General features: G+C 31.8%; 1 non-coding gene across 1 annotated transcript; it reads right to left on the bottom strand.

Annotated features, from left to right (window-relative positions):
* Window positions 1–532: 532 nt before the first annotated feature.
* On the bottom strand, window positions 533–604 carry Trnaq-cug. Its single transcript has one exon. It is a non-coding gene; the product is annotated as a tRNA-Gln (tRNA).
* Between the last annotated feature and the right edge of the window lie 13,921 nt (window positions 605–14,525).

Here is a 14,525-nt window from a genome sequence, read left to right on the forward strand (position 1 = left end):
TCGTACCAACTCAGTCACCTTTGTGTGTTCATGCACAAAATATTGCTGAAGATCATGACATGATCAAATGCATAGTTTATGATTCTATAAAGGACATTCAGACAAACATTTATATATATTTAAAGAGAGAGAGAGAGATTATAAAAAGAATATTATTTATTTGAAATACAATGTCTGTTAACAAGGAACTACTTACAAAAAAGTAATATGAAAAAAAAATAACAAAAGAAGTAGGTCTTATATAGATTGTAGAGGTCTTATTTCTTATAAAGGCAGATAAATAGAACTTAGGCAAAAGTTTTTTCAACCATGCGTAAGATATTAATAAAATATAATAACTCTTCAAAGACACGCTCCACATTCGTAAACAAACGAAGCGCCTGTAAAAATAAAATAGCACCCAAACCATAAGATACTTAAAAATATATAAAAGATACATCATATTATTGAATTAAGTAGGTACTAAAAATTTCAAATATTAAAACGATAAATAAAAAAAACTAAGTTGTAAAATCAAAAATTGTAAAACAGCAGGTCCCACCGAGATTTGAACTCGGATCGTTGGATTCAGAGTCCAAAGTGCTAACCATTACACCATGGGACCGATGCCAGTAGAGTTTAAATTACGGTACAATTTGTTAATAGAGCTCTTGTACGCATGATCCGAATTTTATATTGCTATTTCAGTCTATTGTAGCTTACTGGTTTACGAATAGGCCTAAATTAAATATTTTACTCTTTAGGATTATCAACTCTATTGCTTTGGTATAGAATACTATTTAAGGTAAAAAGAAATTTAATAGCGTGATAAGCGCCTTAAATAGGTATGTGTGGTATGAAATTTTAACGTAGTAGATGTTAGTACACATTTTTATATGTATTGTTTTGTTTTGTCCAATAGATTCGTCTTTAACCTTACGTAGCTTTGAGTATCGTAGCTTTACATTTGAAAGAGTTGTATATGAATTAAAAAATAAATGACATTGTTTTAATGACATACTCGTGACACACTGCTTCATTCGTAATACAACGCAACTGCAAAATTAAATTATCTAATGATATTACAGCAAAAAAATTATTCGGCTATAACTCTACTAGCAAATTACAAACGTTAATTATAAAAAAAATACCTTTTTTGTTTGAATGAAAATAAAGGTATCAAGTTTTATATCCTCATGTGCGCATAATTAAGTTAATTGTAATGAAATAATACTTTTTATAATTACTTTTATCGCACTAATATAACTATAACTTAAAGAAAAAATCGCTTCACTAAAGCGCTGTAAGCGATAACTGACCGTAACTAATTAATGTATCTATATACTGTTCATGTACATAGAATTTAATTAAACCGTAGGAGAGTTTCTACCGGAAAGCTTTCCCTAAGGCGATTAGAGCGGGTTCGATCTTGGAGCTGTAAGCTTATTACAGACTACAGAGACTTCTTTAAAGACTAATACAGATCCTAGATTACATTTAACTACCTTTGACATATTTCTTAATACTTGACTAATAATGTCTCGACGGATTTGATTAAGATCAGAGTGGATAAAGGCTTTATTCTAGAATAGGACTTAATATAATACAATATTTATAGTTATTTTTAGCCAACTTGCAAAAAAGGAGGAGGTTGTCAATTCGATTATATTTTTTTTTCACGTCATAGCTCTTTGACTTGACTTCTCTAGAAGTTTGTAAAGTTAGACTTTGATAATAATAATGTTTTTTTTTTTTTCTTCTATGTTTGTAAAGTCATTTATCTTGTTTATTTAATTGCATATAAATAATAATAATTAATAATAAATAATCATTTCATATAAATGAATATTATCAAATGCATACACAGGGCCTGTTTTACCAGCTGTGGATAACGCTATTTTACTTGTATTTCAATGACACGTACCTTATATAATATTTGCCGTTTAATAAAATGTTGAATAAAGTTTCTCATATATTTTATTTATTTAATAAAAACAACAAAACTAGCTAGGTATTTATGTTCAAAAACGTAGTTACCGCATTGCATGATAATGATGGTTTACGTTTTATTACTACATAGGTATTATGATTCGTGTTTTACGTTGATACAGACGTAATACTTGTTATTTAAGTAACAACTGACTGAAATACAATATACAAATTACATACATTTTCTTACAATACTTCTAAACGCATTCCCAGTATATTCATATCCAACAATTGTTTTTCATAGAACTTAGAAGATAGTAATATGATTATGCTACTGTCACTGTACAGTATAAGTCTACAGTTAATAGGTAGTTAAAAGTCCGAAATTTAAGTAAAGCCCTTGCATACAATGCAAGTAAATATTAAACACAAACAGGCAAATGTTTCAAACGTGATATAATTTCGCCAGTGCTCCGACCGCAGTACACTTAGTTTAGACAGTAACTTTGCTAGGTATAGTGCCTAGAATTAGTGACCGCTTATTACACCGTTTCAAATATTAACTGTTTATTTTATTAGCGATATTACCATTATAATTGCGAAATAAAACAAAATAAAAAATAAATTAACGTACTAGAGTATATTGTTGATATAGTATTAAATTAAAATTGACAAACTTGAATTGATTGAAAAAAATGGCTAAATAGCCCTAATTCGTTCATTATGCAACATAATCTGCAATTTATCATTATTTTTTTTTTTACTTATAATTATCCTATGTAAAAAAAAGCGATTTTTTGTTTTATTTATTTCCTTAAAAATCCATGTAAATATACAAGTTTACAGAGCTTGGCTCAAGACACAAGTAAGTAATACAATAAAAAATATAAGTCATTATAATGTATTTTTGAGATAGGGCACAGCAAAATATGCTCATAATCTGGAGCTGCCCGTTTAGGGAAGTACCTATACCTTCAACCAACCAACCAAGATCACAGCCAAATGACACTGGTCTGGAGTACTGTTGTGTTTTTGTTGGTGAGTAAAGTGGCCGGAACTTGAGGAGGTTCGGGGGTAGAGTTGGCAAAGCGCTTGCGATAACCTCTGGTGTTGCAAGCGTCTATAAGCTACGGTAATCGCTTGTGGGCTGTACGCTTGTTTGTCGACAAATTTTAAAATTTTTAAAAAATGTATAATCATATCAAAATGCAATAAATAACATTTAGAAATCTATTTAATTACGAATTAATAGAGCTACGTTGCAGTGGTCAAAGTTATCTCCTTTAACAAAAGAAAATTATTTTCTATAATTTCTTGATAAGATCAAGTTTTAATCATATGGAATGGTATTTTCTGTCGAAGGAATCTAAAACTTATAGTTATTTGTTATTAACGCCATCAGATTTTTTTTTTAATATGTGTAATTGTTAATAAATTTTCTATTATTATTTATTATTTATTTATAGATAGGTACGAAGTGTTTCATATCAGAGAAATAACTCACGTTAAAAAACTTTTTTGTATACTTACCTAATATTTAGAGAAATTCTTAAAGTTAACAGTTTTCTTTTCAATCATACATATATAAAATTACCGTACCGTTAAAAAACACATTTGCTGCTAACAGAAATATTTCAAAACACATTAATTTAATATTCGAAACATAAAATTAAACTAAGCACTAGCGTTACCCCTACAACAATATGTTAATAACATAATTTTAAGGTTTTTGAACATAAAATACAACATACATGTTATAAATATTACTTTGCGTTAAATTGCCATACAGCTATACGGCAATAAAAAACCAAATTATTGCAAATACTTCTAAAGGCTCTGCAGTTCTGGAACGTTTCCAACTTTGCAAGTCACACGCAAACAAAAGTCGTGTACTACACATGTGTTAGCATAAGTATTGTTGATATTTAGCCATTTGATGCTCTCTGTGGATGTGGAATTATAAATTCGTTTTTAAAACTCACGCCTAAATTTTTATCCTTTTTGTAGTTTAGATCTTCTTCAACCAAACGAAATATTTTTGTGTATGTTGATCGAAAAAATAAATGTAGCTATATCAGTCGGATGTTACCTATAACTTAGCATTATGTTACTTACCTTAGGAACAGATGACTGCGTGTATATGTTGAAGAAAGCTGTCATGAAATTGGAGTAGGAAAGATACATTAGTACCTTTTAAAGGAAATAGTCAACAAACGTGCTGATAATTTCCCTTAAGTACCCACCGTTTCCATCACTAGGGTTGATAAAGAAATGATAAAAGAGTGAAGGTTAGTAAAAGGTAATAAAAAATATGAAAAAGATAGTTCCATCCATCCATCCATAAACCCTTTTAACTCCACTGCTAGACGTAGGCCTCCCTTAATGCTCGCCACTCCATTCGGTCCTGCAGGGCTATTCTGTAAATAACAATTTCGATATCGAGCTTCACCTGAGTGATAGTGCTCACTTCGAAAGCGAACCCACTTCACCTTGGTTTGGAATTCTGTAAACTTTCCGTACGCACAAGCGATGTGAAGTGAGTGTCGAATCGAAGAGCGGCAATTTGGAGCTGTGTTTATTTTATCGATATTCTTTTCTTATGGCTTTATTTTAGAATATGTGCATGAAGTCAAGTGTCGAATCAAGTCTCGAATTGTGATGTGTGAAGCGGTAAATCCCCTTACAGAATACCGAATTCATACTATTAAATGTCAACGTTCTCACGCAACAGGGTTCGACTCGTCGCCGCACTCACAAGTGTGGCGCTACGGGACTGTCGAGTTTTAATGAATACGAATTTGATATCTCACCGCGGATTCCGCTGTCGAGACACGAAAATGTTCTTACAGAATAGCACTACTGTACCCTCTGAATCCAGCGGTTTCCCGCTGCTTTCTTTAGGTCATCAGTTCGCCTGATTGGAGGGCAGCAAGTGCTTCTTTTTCCGAGACGTGGTCGCCATTCGAGAACCTAAATAAGTTAATAAAGACAGTTAATCAAACACAAATATGCACATACATTCAGCACTAAGAACAAGTTAAAACTTAACTTGTGCTCGGTGCTAAATAAAAGGCAAAATAGCATAAAAAAGGAAAAATCCAAAATACGTACAACGACCAATTCACAACAGCGTCGTGAATTAATACTAAGCCATTACTTCTCGTTTATAGGCGAAAAGGCATTTACCCAACAAACCCAATTTATAGGCTGTTACCGTACAGTACGGTACAGAAAACGCAGCCTCGTCTCCACTAATTGATAATCTGTAGCGATAGCTGACCCATACATTAAAAGCTTTTTGCCAACCATTTTAATTAAAAGTAACGAACAACTTAACACTTAAACCATTACACAGTTCACATCAGGATTGCATTTATAAAATGCTTTTTTGCATCCCGTCACTACCCAAACGCGGGTATGTTTCCACATGCCCACATCCTCGTCGACACAGTCAAAACCTACCGTAATACCCACTCAAACCCATGAAGCCGTTTTCAATAATTTATCTATCTCTGGTTTTTAAGCAAATTCAGAAAGATAAAATATTGATATTGGCCAATAGTAGACTGCCACGAGATCACTAATGCATTCAACCGTGAAGCCCGAGCACTATCGACTCATTCTACAGTAGTGCAAGTATTTGTATTAGTTTAAATTATTTGTATATTATGTATGGAAAATGTTTCGGTGTGACAAATGGCGCAGTTTTGTTAACTGTTCGAATTAATAGGAAGCGATTCAATCACTATACCTAGTCGCAGCAATCAATTTGCGGCGGGTTTCGACAAAGCGACCATTTCACGCCTAATTAGTTTTGTGTTTTGCATTTGCTTGTGTTTATCGTTTAGTTAGATCTACTGTTGAAAATTTATTTCAAAACATTTTAATCGTAAACAATATTTTATTCTTTATTTAACTTATTAGTTTAATAAACGTTTTCATCAGAATTCTTTATGAATGTTAGCGGAATTCAAAATAACAATTATATTTACAAATCATATAAGTAAGTAAAATTGATAGTATGTTACTGTAACTCTTTTTAAAGTTAGCTTATTAGGCCACTGACAAAAACAAAATTAATGTTTAGTAGTTTAGTTTATTAACGGGCTCTGTCTTGAAGTCATTCAATTGAGTATGTAATACGATTTAAAAAAAACATATTGGTATACATCTAAATCTCTTACAATACTTATTTTCTATCCAACAAAGAGGGTTGCAAAAGAAACAAAAGTTCGTTCACAGTTTTAATCCGATAATCAGATCCATTGAGAATACATTCGCTTGATTCGGACTCATATATTGCTCAGTAGTAGCTTTAGTGTGCTAATGAGCAATATAAAGCAACGCTGGTGACGAGACTGTAATTAAGATATATTTTATTAATCTGCCGATAAGTGCGTCTGTTTGAAATTGAATCTATCGTAATATTAAAACTAAACCTTTTAAATAAATTAATCAAATTTTAATTAAATAAAATTGACGCCAGATGTTTGTATCGGTACAGTTAATGCCGATATACTGCTATAACGATATCTTACATAAAAAGATATACTCATACTTTATTTTATTTTTCATACTCTTGCCCACTAATTTATCGTCTTTTAGTTATGATTTAGCTATAAGATTCGATTGCAAAATATATAAAGTGACATCTTGACAGTCTGTGACATTCAGTGATAACGTACTACGGTCTTTGTTGCGTTTGTTGATGTTAGCTGTTTCTGTTGTTGCTGTTTCTGGTTTTTTTTTCTGTTTATGATGTGTCTGGAGTTTTTGAGTTCTGGTTTATTTACTTGTTTATAATTTTATATATAATTTTAATTTATATCAAATATTTCTTGATTAAATACGTATTCTACTGGTGAAATATTTTGTATCATAAGTTTCGAAGATTTTTAGTTTAGCATCCATTACAAACAGACAAAATCAAATATTTTTTCTTTATATCATTAGAAAACGCAAACTTTAATGGATACGTTTAGCTTCTTAGCAATTTATTGACGCCTACAATAATTACGTACCTACACAAGACTTAGAAACTCGTAAACGTAAACATTGATAACATATTAATGTAAATAAGTGCAGTCAGATGCACAAGATAATCAATTTAGTCTAAGTTTTAATGCTTTTGGCGTTAATGTGCTCGTTAAGCTAAAGCACTTTGGAACTGCGCTTGTAAATTAAAGACTTTGACGGTGTTTCGAAACTAAATAAGTGTAAAACCTATACTATTTGTATAATAATATCTTTTGATTAATAAACAATGCTATTAACAGATGTGAGTGTATACCGGCTCATATAACGACAAAATGAAAAAAATAAAACAATAAAATTATTTTAAAATAGTCATTGCGGCCATTTCCAACAGATTTCAAAGAAAAGTCGTAAGAACTTTTTGGAAGTTACAAAATAAACATAAAAAAAAAATTATTGTAATTTCTCGAAAATTCGAATCTAAATCGGCTCGCATTTTGTTGTGATAATTATAAATTTTTATATTATAATGATTTTTTTTGTCATTATTTCTGTTTATGAAAATCATTACGTTTGACACGACACGTAACAGTGTGCGATGTGATATTGAGTGATATTGTAAAATTAAAAAAAATATATTTTTTTACACATCTATACTATAAATCAAAGAAAGAAATACACAAACGATTTCTTTAAATAACTATTAAATCAATTAAAAACTCAGCTTTTTCATTAATCTTACACGAGACGCTATAAAGCAATTCAAAAATGAAATACAAACATTATATATTCAAATTAACTTCTGAATTTCGAGACTTACCAAAAAATAAGTTAAAACGTAAATATTAAAATTATGCATAACTTCGCCGAGATCTTCATCGCGTTGATAAAAAAAAATTGTCTTTTGTTTTCAAGATTAATTTTCAACGTTCGCCTGGATTATACTCTCATGTGTTATGGCAATATGTATGCTAATTTTTAACTGAAGTAAAATTTTTGTAGATAACGTTTTAAAATTGTGAAGATCATTATGAAATTTTGCTGTAATTTTAGTTAATTGTATCGTGCTGGAGGTCTTTGTGTTATTTCGACTTTGATCCTGTTAATTTGGGGTTTTTGTTCCTTCTTTTATTGGGTAAGTTAATTACAATTAACACATAAGGATGTATCTCTACGGAGTTAAATATCATCTGATATTAACCCCTAATAGTGATCTCGCGAAACAAGTACGTATAATTAGATATAGGATAGAAAAACTCTCCGAAACACATTGATAACCATGCTGCTTTAATGAAAATCGCAATGAATATTCAGCAACCCATAATTAATTATAATTGAAATGAATCACTATATGACACCCACGTGTAATAAATTTATTTAATCGCTGGCCAAAAACAAATCAACCATTTGATCATTAAGTAAAGCAGTTGATTGAGGAGTTAAAGAAAGACTCAAACATTTCCACTGCTGATAACTTATCGTGAAAACACTTTAAGACAAGATGTAAGTTTATTAAGCAGTATATATCCTCTAATTCCCTAAAAACCATTTCGAATCGAATATCAAATGTTTAAATGAATCCAAAGCACTAACATTTGTCTGTATTCAGCTTAAAGCTGGTCGATTAGTCTCTATGCCAAAAAAAAAGTTAAGAGAGGTCTTAGTGTTAAGTGGATTTGGCAAAGGACGATCCTCTACTGAATCATTTTATACCGGTCGTTGCCGGTTGGAACCGCTTGAAACCAGTTAGTGCTAGTTATTAAGAGGCCGAATTATGGTCTTGGCTCTGGACTTTGCACCGCATGTAGTGAAGCGTTTAATAAATTACTTGATAAGAATTATTTTATTTCCTCTTTGTGTATGTGTGCTCAATTTTGTTTAATCATTATTTTTGAAGTAAAACTTCTTTACGCTCGCTTAACTTTTGGCATAAAGCTGATGAATGTGTGACGAGAGCATTACGAAAATTGCGGTCGGTCGAGGCGAACGGAAAATAAGAGGGAGATGTAAGTTAGTGAAAATAGAAAGAGAGAGAGTTACGTTTCGTCAGTTTTACTTCAGTCGTGTGGTCTAAAGCAAACTCGTTTTTCTTAATTTAAAACCATGGACAGTAAATTTCTTTTCTGAACCTTTAAGAACATAAAATCGCAAATACTGCACTCTATTTGCGTCAAAAATATTGGGAGTCATCGCTGTGATTTTGCTTAGTTGCGTCTCTTGATCAATTAAATCACAACAAAACGAGAAGGTACATTAGTAATCGTAATAGAATTTAGTATTGCAAATATATGTATTGCGGTTTAATTCAAATTAAATGTATTTATTTTTTAATTTTTTTTTTTCAGTAAAAAGAACATTTATTAGCAACTTATAATATAATAATAATAATTAGATAAATTACGTTAAACTAAAAAAACCTTAAGTATATATGTATATATAGGTATATCTAATATAATAACTACAAAATATTATTAAAAGGAGACCCTTTAGGCAAGGTTCCGAAGATATTATTATATGTATAATTTATTGTTTAATTATTATATGTTATTCGATGAAGTTAGTAATTTATACAAATGTTCTGTTAATGTAATTATTTATACGCGACTAACTGGTGGTCACTTATATATTTAAAAAAAACATACATTTCTAACGTATATTTAAGACTATTACCAAGTTGAAAATTTCACGAAAACCCTACAAACTGGACGGGCAAAAAAAATAACCTGAGAAGCGTAAATTACTTTATACTGATATCTCTTGAACACGGTGGAATTCAGTTCGTTATATTTTATTCAGAGCTGAGCAACTGTAATCCGTCCCTACGAGATTTGAGAGCACGTTTACACATCGAGAAAACGACAAAGCATCACCATGAAGGAGTAACTTAGGATACTTTTATTTCGGATTATTATTATTTTTTAAACTCTGCGAACGGAACAATAATTAATTTCTTAAATTCGACGCAGACGAAGTCACTGGCACAGCTAGTAATTGACTGCCTATCTTTACGAGTAGTAGTAGGTATACAGTAATTAAATTTTTTGTGAATTGGTAAAAAATTAGTTTAAATTTTATTGACCTGATAGGAATGTCGGAACTTATTTACTAGAATCTATCGTCACCTTCGTACAATTTACTTTCTGTCATAGTGCATGTCACGCACATATTCATACGGAAGAAATATCGGATAATCGTTTCGAATTAAAAAAATATAAACCGGGTCCGGAGAATATTAATATAGCCTAATCTTTATTAATGCTGAGCTTAAAATCTTAAGGCGAGGCGTGTTTTATAATGCAGGCGAGGCTCGAGTCAACGTGTGTGCTCGTAGCTGACGGAGATGAACTTGTCGACGCGTCGTGATTTTGGGATCAGTGTGAATTTATCTTGATATGCTTTAAAAGTTTGCTTTTCATAAATTTAGCGGGATCGTGTCTTGTCTTTTTATTGAGATTATTGAATCAGTTTATGATTATATTTGGATATTGAAGTTTAGTAAAGATATCTTTAATAATCTTTAAATCAACAATAGTTTACGAATGTGGTTGCATTCGTAAACTATTGTTCATTTAAAGATTAAAAGATCAGTTTATACTTATGTATTGCTTCTATAAAAGAACAAATCACCATAAGTGAACAAGTGAAATAATAGTGTTTGCTCGCAAACGAAAATAAAACCGACTTGAATTACATCGACAAGTGATGCAACGTAAGTAGACCAAGAAATGGTCAAGCAAATGCGTGTTATCGAAGTTTACTCAAAAAGTACTTTTTAATTTCGATCAAATTTAAATAAACAAGACAAGGATCAGCAAAGAAGGCAGATCGCAGCTCTTGTTGCGATCATCAAAATCGGTATACCCAGTGAAATGTTATGCGTTATAATACAACGTAGATTAACAAAAAAAATAATCAAGCAAGTTACGTATGATTAGATATTACTATAATAGTATTTGCTAGATCTCAATTAAATTCAATGGGTGGTCCCATTTAAATATGACACGCACTACCTTTTTTATATATAACTTCTTTCTGACTTAACGTGCTCTACGAGACGCGTATAGGGAACAAACGGACAGACATCCTAACCGGAAAGAAATATTTGTACAAATACAAATATCCATCCCGAGCGGGAATCGAACCCGCAAACCGTCGATACTTTAGGTGACTACTCACACCACCACACAAGAGCGGTTGTTGATAACTATTATATATAATACTATTATATGACTATTATATATAGCAAACATAATTTTATATTATACTAGCTGACCCGTGCCCACTTCGTTGGGCGTTAATTATTTTTGTGGCGCAAATATATACTAAAGTTTTCATCCCGCTCGCATTTCTCCGATTTACATATACTATTATTTTTCAATGATTTTTTTATTCAATAACAATAAAATATAGCCTATACCACTCCTGAATAGTGTAGCTTTCTGTTAGTGAAAGAATTTTCATGATCGGATCAGTATTTGCGAAGATTATCCCCTACAAACAAGCAAAGTTAGAATCTTTACCTCTTTATAATTATATTATACTCGTATGTGCATATATTTACGAAGTTGCACGCTGAACGTGTGTGAGGGTTATTTAGAAGGTAGACTATGTCGCTCGCTCTCAAAATCTAATTCAAACTGTTACCTCATCCACACCGATCAATCTCCATCGTGTCTCCTCAATCCTACGTGACATTGGCGCAATCGACGCCATCAAATAAATCAATCAATTTATGATTATGTAGACAGTGTTGTTCTGTGAAATAAAATGAATCCGAAACAGTTATTTGTTCTCTTGTTTCATCACGTTTTCCTTAAATAGAATCGATTAATGTAAAAAGATTCTTTTTTAAATATATAACTATATTTAGAAAAATTAATCGTTAATTCTGTTGGTCTCGAAATAAATTTACAAAACTTGCACGTAATTTCGTTCATGTTTTTTTTAGCTTTTATTATATACTGTCATAGGTTCCAACATTGGAAGTTCCGGACATTGGAATTTTTAAGGAAACTTAACGACTGCTTAAACTTCACTCTTTTGAGTGTTAGATGAAATAGAAAGTTTTCCTCTGATTCAGATGTTTAACTGATATGTTAATATTGAAAAATATATGAGCGTTTACTCAGAATAATAACCCAAAACATTTATACTGTATTTGATAAATTCTATACATTATACAAAGATTCAAATACAATACCTGGAACTTAAATTATAATATCTAAATAAGACTACACAATTTGAAAGCTAACTTCTATGCCGCTACAAACAAGAAACTTCGAGAGTTTGTCTGCATGTTCAAAATAATCTCATAAAGCTCTTAACGTATTTTCCTGTATACACTATTTTATACATAAAATATAAGTATATAATATAATAACACAACTAGACAAGTTTATTGTTTACTATTTTTTTTTTTTTTTTTCGAAATTAACAGAATATTTTTAACGTAAAATATTTTTAATAGAACCCGCATTTCAAATAAACGCCTTCTTAACGTCGTCTTCACTTTTATAATATTGCTATATCTTATTTATTTTAAAATAAAAGCAATAATCGCGCTATTGACTTTTTCCATAAACTAGGTAGTACCTTGGAAGTACTATCTAGTTGGCTAGTTCCCTAAATAACCTGTCTATATATTGGCGTAAGTGACAATTTCAACTTACGTTTCGTAGGTACAGATTTTACCAAAACATTATTGCGTCACGCAAAAAAAAACAGACAAGTTTCGAATTACAATTATATTACGTAAAATATCAATTGCTCCTCACTTGCACACTGTCAAACTGAAATTGACAACAATGACTGTTATATCATAGTGGACACCAGTGTCCTGTGTCGTGGTGGTTAGGATAAACTGGTTACCCGAATGCTGGTTAAATAAGTAGACTGTATTTTTAGCGTGTCGTATATTAATATCATCATCATCATTTCAACCTATCACAGTCCACTGCTGGACATAGGCCTCCACAAGTTCACGCCAAAAATGAAGTGAATTCATGTGTTTCGCCCACAGTCACCACACTGGGGATAATATCCCACTACTGGCCATAGGCCTCTTACCCCCAGGTTGGAGAAGGATCAGAGCTTAATCCACCACGCTGGGCAGGCGAGTTGGTGACCGCAGGGCTAGCTTCGTCGCACCGAAGACGCTGCTGCCTGTCTACGGCCTGTGTATTTCATTGCAAGTAGTTAGATGGTTATCCCGCTATCGGTCGGCTTTTTAAGTTCCAAAGTGGTTCCAAGGTATATTAATATAAAAGTACAAATTTGAATGGACATCTCAGTGTAGTGGGAAAAAGAATAACAGTGACGGCTTGACATCGTGGAATAAAAATCGAACCAGCGGTCGCTGCGTTCGCGTCGCGTCACTAGCGCGCCCTCGCTTGCCTTCTTGTGCTTGGGTTGCTCACGCGCTAACGTCAGGCGCGTCCGTGTCCTTATCACATACATAGTAAATTAGCATCTACAAACTACTAGTCGTAGTGAACTAAAATAGTATTTTACAGGTCACCAAACGCTTACGAGATGTAACAACCGTTCTATCTTTTATTTGATTATCGGTTTTGCTTGCCACAGCAAAAATGCAATAAATACCTATTTGACCACTCGAACTTAATGCGTTACATAGACGGACGGTTATTTGTAACTACGCATAGGTATATGTAATAAAGATACTTTTAAAAGCTATTATGATTTAATTTTGAAATGTTCTCCAACAGCATTATGACGTAAATGTTGGTTTCATTAAAACAGCTATGAAATCCATTTACTCGATAAACGATAATACCAGTATAATTGATTTCATTTTAAAATTAATTATGACATGTAAGGATAATGTTAAAGGTTCGTTATTATTTTATTCAAAATCAACGGCGCACGCTTAAAATATTTCGTGGTTAATTAAAATGTTTCTTTTAGTTTACAGTTTAATATTACATTATACAAGCATTAATTTGCTTACCTTAGGAACAGACGACCGTGTGTGTATGTTAATAGATACATTATAATTGTAGATAGATAAATACAGCAGGTTTAAGTAAAATATCAGACTTTAAAATAAAAATTTATAAACTTGAAACAACGTTAGGTGTAATGAATTAAAAATGTCTATAAAGAACTCTAGAGTAAAATATTAAATTGAAGATAATATCCCTCTGAAGACGTCGCCGCTTTATACATTTTTAAAACTAATAATTATACTTTGAATAATCTACGACCTGCAAGTGAGTCCACTCCGTAATCGTCGGAGATTATACAAACGATCTCGGATGAGAGATAATATTCATTTCTTCTCAAACTCTTAGATGATTCTTGTGACCTCTTAGGACTAGAACGTACTGTGCGTACGTTTTTATGTCCTCTTAAAGGTAAAAAAAATTCTTGTGACCCCTTAAGGAAAGACCGTATACCACGGTATGTACCACCGTTTTATTTTTTAAAAATGTAACGATTTTAACGATAACCAAACATGGATGAAGCTATTGTCATTTACTTTGACAATACCAATTGTATGTATGCTGTGTGGTTACGGCAGTAAAGAATATAGCCACCCCACTCTGTTCCCGTGGATGTCGTATAAAGCGATTAAAAGATAACAAAGTTCCACTACCACATTGAAACTTAAAAACCGACCTATG

The sequence above is a fragment of the Melitaea cinxia genome, chromosome 19 (assembly GCF_905220565.1).
Source record: "Melitaea cinxia chromosome 19, ilMelCinx1.1, whole genome shotgun sequence".
Lineage (NCBI taxonomy): Eukaryota > Metazoa > Arthropoda > Insecta > Lepidoptera > Nymphalidae > Melitaea > Melitaea cinxia.